Raw genomic sequence first — 9,610 nt, 5'->3', positions numbered from 1 at the left:
CCTTGTCATTACATTGACTTATAGGGCCACTTAATATGGTGATTTCCTTACAGGAGCCACCCCTTGGCTGGGTCCTTCCCAGAGGGATACCTGGCTAGTCCTGTGTTTTGAGACTCTTTGATGAGGCTCCACAGGCTCTTTTTTTGCATATTCATACAGTGCTAAACCCAGATGCCTCCAAAATGTGCTACAGATACCCAATACAGTGCCTAGCACATGTCCCCGATACAGTGCCGGATACAATACATGGTTTCTTCTGGTGCTAGGAATAGAGTCTGTATTATGTTTGGTCCCCATATATACACGTCAGGCACAGATATAAGTGTCCCCACCATAAGATGTCTAATAGACATTACCTGCCTTACTCAGTAAGCACAAAGAGACTAAATTAACCTTTTTCCAGAATGGATTCTGACATGTTTCCTACTTTCCGCAGCCCCTGCACAATAGCATAGAAACATCTAAGGCTGTGAATATGTACAAAGATGTTTGTCTTCGAAAGCCATATTGTAATTTTATCCATACCTGCAATGTCATCCCATTGTTCTGCAGACACAGGAATATTTATGCCTCCCAATAATAAAGGGGGAGCTGCATTTTCAGATGTACTTAAGACATTTCATTTCTTCTGTCCTGTCAAAGTGAAGATAATGGCTGACATCTAATAGGTAGGAACAAAGCAGCGGCGGGGTGATGGGTGACTCAGTTTACTCTAGCGCATGATTCGCTCTCACATAAAGGATTTTTCCACTAGAAATAGAATTTTAGGGTAAGAGGGATATAGTCTCTTCATTGCTAAAAGTGTACATCAGGGAGAACAGGGTGTCTGAGATGCCGAATAATGAGCCAACGTTGGTGTTGGTCTACATTTCTAGACACTTTTCATTATAACCTGTATTATGCCAATGTTTGGCTATAGGCAACAAACTATCCATCAATAAAAAGAAAAGAACAACCCATTACATTGGAACAAGAGCAACACTAAGCCATGTCTGTAGTGCAAACCGAAAGAGTACCTACTATTCTATATGTTCTATTAATAATGGAATACAAACGTATGGTGCCCATAAGAAGGATGGGAGGAGTGGTCCAGGGCAGCTGAGGGTAGTAGTCCCTCAGGAAAAAGACAAATGGTTAAAGCGACTTTGTACCCACAATCTGACCCCCCCCAAACCACTTGTACCTTCGGATAGTCCAGTCGGCAGGGGATGCAGTTATTCTCCTAAAAACAACTTTTAATCTTGCAGCCCTGTGTCTAACGGCCGGGGCTTACATTTGTATATGCATTAGGCTGGCACACCCTCTCTGTCCTTCCTCCCCACCCTCCTTATCATTAGGAATGATCCAGGAACATTTACTGCTGTTTGAGCTTTGCACAGGTGTCTTAACGATCCAGCCCATGTTCATTATGCACACAGGTGGGGAATAGGAAGCAATCTGCCTGGAGCATTCCTAATGATGAAGAGGGTGGGGAGGAGGGACAGAGAGGGTGTGCCAGCCTAATGCATATACTAATGTAGGCCCCGGCCGTTAGACACAGCGCTGTAGGATTAAAAGTCAATTTTTAGCACAATAACTGCATCACCTGCCGAACGGACCCCAGGACAGAGCTTGGATTAAAAGCAGCTATCCGAAGGTACAAGCGGTTTGGGGGGGGGGGGGGTTAGATTGTGGGTACAGAGTCGCTTTAAGTCGTTTTTGGCTTTGTGGTTAGCTAACTCAATTGATCCCAGTAGATAAGTACAGTGATCCCTCAACTTACAATGGCCTTAGGATACAATATTTTCAACATACAATGTTCCTTTCTGGACCATAGTAACTTGAGACCAGACTCAACATACAACATACAATGCTCCAGACAGTCAGAATCTGCGGCACATGTTTATAACTAAATAATCAACCAATGAAACTGGACATTTTACCGATAAACCCCCAGTATTAGTGAAGTGCCTGCACTGGTTGGCTGTCTAGTGGTGATTTTCTAAGTATAGTGTGATACTACATGTTCTAAGCTGCTCCTTACCTGGGCCAGTTTTCCATAGAATTTTGAACATATTTTCAACATACAATGGTCGTCCTTGAACAAATTAATATTGTATGTCGAGGGGCCACTATATATAACTTTTTTTCAATGGGGGTCTACGCAATATAGGGAAATATTGGGTAACCTTTACTGAAATGCTGAGGAGATATCCAAACAATAACTTCTCTTATAGCACAGGGTTGCACAGTTACATTACTAAGGATGGATGGTAACAGTTCTCTTGGTAGTTGCTCTTAAAGACTAAAGGTCTCTGATTTTGCGTCACAAAATATAGTGTTGCCGGGTGGGGATATGTGCAATCCAATTGGGTGTTTTCAAATGTAGAACAATGCACTTGGGGAGGAGGAATCTTCTATTTGAGTATCATATTGGCAGTTCTGTGTTGACTTAGGAAAAGAAGGATTTAGGGGCATTGATTTCTGACAGCCACCAGGCGGTGGGGAAAGCAAATCGCATGCTGGGGTGTATAGCTAGAGGTATAACCAGTAGGAAGAGGGAGATTGTGATCCCGCTGTAGAGAGCTCTAGTGACATCACTTCTGGAATACTGTGACCAGTTCCGGAGAGACGAGTCGGCTCGTGACAGGTCAGTATAGCGCACCTAACTTCCGGGTACACAGGTGGGGGTGGTGGGACACGGGGAAGGGGGCCATTCACAGACATAACATACATTACAAAGTTGCATAACTTTGTAATGTGTGTTATTCTGTGAATAATTCTTAACCGCCGCACTACCCCTTTCTTGCTGGGTTCACACTACGTATATTTCAGTCAGTATTGTGGTCCTCATATTGCAACCAAAACCAGGAGTGGATTGAAAACACAGAAAGGATCTGTTCACACAATGTTGAAATTGAGTGGATGGCCGCCATATAACAGTAAATAACGGCCATTATTTCAATATAACAGCCGTTGTTTTGAAATAACAGCAAATATTTGCCATTATATGGCGGCCATCCACTCAATTTCAACATTGTGTGAACAGAGCCTTTCTGTGTTTTCAATCCACTCCTGGTTTTGGTTGCAATATGAGAACCACAATACTGACTGAAATATACGTAGTGTGAACCCAGCCTAAATCTGTATAGTCTGGAGGAACGAAGAGTAAGGGGGGACATGATTAACTTTAGTGATCAATTGGGGTCCTTAGAGTTAAAGGAGTATTCCAGTCTTTTTTCTTTGTTTTTTAAATCAACAGGTGTCAGAAAGTAATAAAAGATAATTACTTCCATTGAAAAACAAACAACAACAAAAAGTAGTTATCAGCTGCTGTATGTCCTGCAGGAAGTGGTGTATTCTTTCCAGTCTGAAACAGTGCTCTCTGCTGCCACCTCTGTCCATGTCAGGAACTGTCCAGAGCAGTAGCAAATCCCCAGAATCAAACATATTACCCTAATTACTTGAAAAACCCTTAAGAAGATAGTGGGATACTTTAGTAAAGTTCAAGACTCATCCCTCACACCAGTACAGACAGTAGGCACCTCTTATCTCTTCAGTCATAGTGTAATAAAATTTTAACAAAATACCATTCCATCTTAACTGCCTCTTCATTGCTATTAAAGCTCCAAATTATCGACTTTATAATGTCAGACCGATTGTTAAAAGTAGAGTCTGGATCGAGCAAAAGCTTTGAATCATGGAAAGGTTATATAAAAGTGAGAGCTGATGTACAAAGAGATAAATTCTAGATGGCAGCCAGGAAGATTCTGTAGCCACATGACCCGGGGGCACATAGATTGCGCCCTTCCTCGGTTTTATTGATCAGTCGGCTGCAGTTTGTTAACATGTCCTCCATAATGTATTGATTTATTAGCTGCTACATTGAAGCCGCCTCTTCTGTGGCCTTTAACCTTTCTTTTCCTCTAGATCTCCCCCAGGCTATGTATTGAACTTTTTTTTTTTCTTTACAGTTTATACATCATCTCATTAGAGTTTCCAGTATAAAAGTATCAATTAGCCATTACTCATTACAGTCGGGATATGTAACCCTTATCTGCCGCAGGCTGGCAAGACTGTATGCAAATAAAAGGGTTTCCAAGCGCGACGGATGTTATTTGTAGCATTGAAATGTAGATTATCTACACATCTAGAAAAATTCTGCTGCGTTTAGAATAGAAAAGGGAAAAAAAAAAAATACTTTGATGTATTGGACTTAAAGGGAACCAGTCACATTGAAAATGCAGTCCGATTTGCAGGGGATATGATATAGATAGGGAAAAATTAAGAAGATTGATATATAGTTTTGTAGGGAAAGGTTCAGTAGAATTTGTGATCTAGTCATTTAAACCTTCGCTCATTCTAGGCTTTGTAGTCAAGTGGGTTGCCCTAATCATTGATTGACATTTGAGCAGGACCACCACATTTCACCACAGGTTCATTTAGCCCAGAATGATCTTGTTCAGACACCAAGTCCTACTTCAGTCCCATGGAGTGACTCTCGGCATCAGCTTTGCTGTGTAGATTAGGATAGAGTCAGAAGAGTCACTTTATGACAATTAGAGGAATTTAAAGGGGTTATCCCTTTGAAGAGCTAAAAAATTAAATGCTAGCCGGTCTTACTTACCAAGATCCCTAAATATTTTGAGCCTGTCGTTCTAGCTGCTGCCATTACTGAGTTACAAGTCTCTCTAAAAGCCAATCTATATCCAAGATGGCGCCGGCAAGGAAACTACATTTCCCATCATGCACCTTCCTGATTGGTCCATTTGTGTACTCATCCACCTTGGCTTTCTTTCCTGCCCACTACTAGCTGATGATGTAGCAGAGCTGACATGCGCATGGTGTAGCTATGTGCTGCATAATTTGCATCTGTTTACCGTGGGGTGAGGGGTGTAGTGTTTGTTTAGATCTCTGCTTGCTGACTGTGAATGAAAACATTCTACTTCCATCCAGACTAAGAACATCTATAACACTTACAATATGGAGAGCTGTGACAAAAAGACAGATTTATATGTCTGCATTCACGGACAGCAAGCATAGATATAACTATAACTCTTCATATTACAGAAACCTAGGCTCAGGGACACATGTAGGTCTATGGAAGCAGCACATTCACTAGCAGTAAACAGGTGAAAGTCAATAGACAGCTAACACAGCCCCAGAGAGGAGATCACATGTCCAGTGTCTACAAAGGGAGGGGAGAAGAGGTAGCTCAGTGTTGTCAGAATGGACACAGAGGAGATGAATTTAGACATCCAGAGTGGGTAAGAATGGGGGGGGGGGCAGGGAAAGGGTGCAAAATAGGCAATACATGTATATGTACATAGGGTGGTATTGGGAAGGGTTGTTTAGAATATTGTTTTTTTGTTACCCAGATAACCCCTTAATGTTCTCCTTTAGTTAATAGAAAGTCATGTGACACAGGATAGACCTATTTCTGTAACGCATTAAAGGGGTAGCTCAAGGAAGAAAAAGAGTGCTGCACCTCACACCCATGGCCGATACTAGTGCCCCTAGGCTAAACAAAAAACACATCAGAATTTTGTGTATGAATTGTTTAAGCCATACTGCCCCATGTACCTCGTGCCGGCATCCGATACACATGGGTCCCTACACTAAGTCCACACCGAGCCAGTCAGTTGCCACCAACCCCGCAGGCGTGCACAGCCAGGGAACGGGGGCCATGGGACGGCCCTGCGACCCCCATGCCACAGGACCAGACCCAAAAACACCACACCAGAACCCGGCCAGCACCGCCGGCGGAGAAGGTCGCCCCCAAACAGCACAAGTCTGGATGAGGTATTGCACTCACCATAGCTGCTGCAGACAGAATGGGAAAAAAAAGGGGTTAAAGGGGTAGTGTGGCGTTAGAAAATTATTCACTAAATAACACACATTACAAAGTTATACAACTTTGTAATGTATGTTATGTTAGTAAATGGCCCCCTTCCCCGTGTCCCCCACCCCCACCCCCAGAATTGTAGTGCACCATACATACCAGATTCATGTCGACCCCGGCCGCCATCTTGGGGACAATGACGTAGTCTTCGGGAGGCCGGCCGGCCCGCACCAGCCCTCATTTATGCCGGCCCCCCTCTGCCGCGTCATCAGCTGCTCAGACGCGATTGGCTGAGCTTAGTTATGCTCCGCCAATCGTGGCTGAGCAGCTGATGACGCGGCAGAGGGGAGTTGGCATGAGGGACAGCTGCAGCGGTTTGGCCGGCCTCCCGAAGATTACATCATTGTCCCAAGATGGCAGCCGGGGATCGACACAAATCAGGTGAGTATAATGCACCACACTTCCGGGTTTAGCGTGGGTGTGGGCTAACACGGGGAAGGAGGCAATTTACATACATACCATACATTACAAAGGTGTATAACTTTGTAATGTGTGTTATTTTGTGAATAATTGCTTAGCGCCGCACTACCCCTTTAAGCCGTATACTTTTCTGGTGGTCTGTGTGCTAGTCATGCAGATACAGTAATGCAATGTATGGATGCAGCTGAGCTGGAATGAAACAGATGATACTGTAGGAATAGCCATGATGAGTGTGCGTTATAAAAACAAAAAAATCTGGAGTTCTGCTTTAATGTAAGAGTATGTGATATATCTCCCGGAAGATTCTTCCTCCCTCTTAAAGACCTCCCTTCCAGCAACCCCTCCATCACTCTCACATATGTTTCATTGATACTGTGCTTGCAAAGTTGGAAATCTGATGCTAAAACTAGTAGTCTATCCAGCAGGAGCAGTCAGTCCCCGACTCTTACCCAGCAGCTGAGCCCCAGAAATATGGCGTCTGAAAAATTATCCACAATTAAGACGCATGGCCTTTTCAAGCTCTCAGTTCCACTGTGAGAAAGAACAGCAAGAAGCATGTTTATTGATTGGAGCAATTATGATATCAATATAAAAATGTAACCGCTGAAATAAAGACAAGAGGGAGCTCAGTGGGCACGCCGATCTTCTGCTGGGTACACACCGGTGTCTCCACAACCAGACGGGAATTTTTGATATATGATACAATGTTAGTTTCAGAGCTATTACGGTAGCATAATAGGCAATAAATTCAGGTTTTATGGTTCTATGGGAGCTGCGCTCTAGCCGCACACTGCTGATTTATCCAAGTGTTCATTTGATTGAGACAAAGGTAAAATAGAAATATAAAAAAAAAACGTTATCAACCCACAAGTGCTTAGAGGGAATGCAGAAACACTGGCGCCATCTGGTGTTCGCCACATTCAACGCATTTGCCAAATTCTGGTAGTTTTAGCAAGGTGGCTAAAGAGGCCTGGTTATTTTCAAGCTTGTGCAGAACAATGTCAGTTTGGTTCACCTCCATAACGAGTGTAAGAAGCAAATTATTTATCATTAGTAAGAGTAAATCGAGGGGCGATGATGGGAGTGTAGGTGTGGATGTGAACACTTAAAGAGAACTAATCATGAAAAAAAAAAAAAAAAAAAAAATTGTTAAATAGGAGCAGGTTGCAAACTGCATGTCAGGGATATCTGAAAATGAGATGGCTGAGGTGTCGATAGCCCTTAAAGGGAACCAATCATGACCAGCCATATAAGTGATCACTATGAGTGTTACTCATATGTCCCAAAAATGTATTTTATAAATGCCCTGGACCATATGTAAATCCTACCTATGTAGGCATCGGGTTGGTCCTTAGCTGATAACTAGTCGTGGCTGAAAAACCTTTGGTAATCAAGCCTCCCCGGGAGCGTCAGTGCATAGGACCCAGTAGCATCACAGAGTGGCCGTCTCTCCCGGGAGGCGTGATTACCAAAGTTGTTTCCTGCCAGCAGTGACTACTTAGCAGCTGAAGACTGCCCTGACGCCTACATAGGTAGGATTTATATATGGACCAGGACATACATTTTTGGGCTATATACGTAACACTCAGTGATTATATGCTGCGATCATAACGATAATAGCTGCAGGCAAAATTTTGTTGTGATTGATTCCCTTTAATGGCTATTGACACTTTACACACCTCATTTGAAGATGTCCCTGACATGCAATTTGCAACATGCTTTTTTTTTTTCCTAGACTTTTCTGATGCACTTTTTGTCCCCTATAGTAATACAGGCTTGCTGGATTTTGCCATCTTTCCTAGCTCTCACATATCAGCACCACTACATCCTTGCACTCACTTCTCCTTCTACAGCCCAAGAGGGATCACTTTCCCCTTGGGTTGACAGACCATGATGCTGAGGATCCCTCCCCTTGCAGAATCTGCCATGGTTCCTCTCCTCTCTTGTACACTAAGGCCCTGTTCCCACTGAGCAAAACTAGAGGAATTGTCCGCCTTGGAATGCCGTTAGCCTCCCGCTCATAATGGGAGTCTATGGGAGGCCCGCGCTCCTGCTCTGTCCGCGCTGAAGAATGAACATGTTCATTCTTCAGCGCGGACAGGGCAGGAGCACGCGCCTCCCATAGCCTCCCGCTCATAATGGGAGTCTAACAGCATTCTGCTGCGCAATTCCGCTAGTTTTGCTCAGTGGGAACGGGGCCTAATACACAACCTCCACCCCCAAAACTCCTGTCTGTGTAATCTCTCCCTGAAGACTGCCTGAATGCTTCCCTTTTATCCAAACTCCAACCTGTCCTGTGCAGCCTCCTATCCTTGTATACTCCTCACTAGGAAAAGGGAGAAGGATATCAGAGAGAGCCAAAACAGCCAGGAACAGTGTGCTATTTGATATCATGTGAAAATCAACGGCACTGCCAACTATGTGAGAGTTGCACAGACTTTACAACAGCAAGATGGCAGGAAAGTTCTAATGAGGACTATTTAGAAAGTTGGTTTTGCATTTGGAAAGCAAATAAAATGCAAATACTGTGTCCAGCTGATGTTACCTTGGAGTCCTCCTAATGTTATGCAAGTGAAGTGTTAGGTCGGACAACAGGAGATAGAAGAACAACACCAGAGATGAGTGCAATGGGTAATTTTACTCTTATCAAGCAATTCATCCGTATACATGAAGACACAATCCTTTAACAGTTTCTTCACATATAAACTGCAACAAATGGTGCGGGTGGTGGGGTGTTGCTAAAGAGACTGTCAGCAGGTTTATGCTGTCCTATCTCAGGGTAGCATAAACTAGTGACAGAGAAGCTGAACAAAATGATGTATCACTTGCATTTTCTGTGCAGCTGATTCAGATATCCTCCTGAATAACATGGACAAAGTAGTCCTCTCCATTATGTGCATGAGCTCAGTAGTCCTGAATATTCATGAACAGAGAACTTCGCCCACCAGCTGCTGATTGGCAGTTATCTATCAATGTTGTGTATAGGCAGTCACCTGTCAATCAGCAGCTGCAGGGCGGGGGGAGGGGTGCAGCAAGAATCCTATTCTCATGCATATTAGGAGAACGGCTGAACAAAAGATGTAAGTAATATACCGATCTCTTCAGCATTTATATCACTAGTTTATCTCCCCTACTTTGCAACAGCATAAACCCAGTGACAGATTCCCTTTAACCCTTAGGCGACCCTGGACGTACCTGTATCCGCACCTCCATGTGCGGCGGCCACGCTCTGAACCGCAGCGATCCCGGGTGCCGCTCGTAGCCCGGGACCGCGGCTATTAGCGGGCACGGTCCGATCGCCGTGCCCGC

Source organism: Dendropsophus ebraccatus, chromosome 11 (assembly GCF_027789765.1).
Source record: "Dendropsophus ebraccatus isolate aDenEbr1 chromosome 11, aDenEbr1.pat, whole genome shotgun sequence".
NCBI lineage: Eukaryota > Metazoa > Chordata > Amphibia > Anura > Hylidae > Dendropsophus > Dendropsophus ebraccatus.
Note: the sequence above shows the minus strand (reverse complement) of the source record.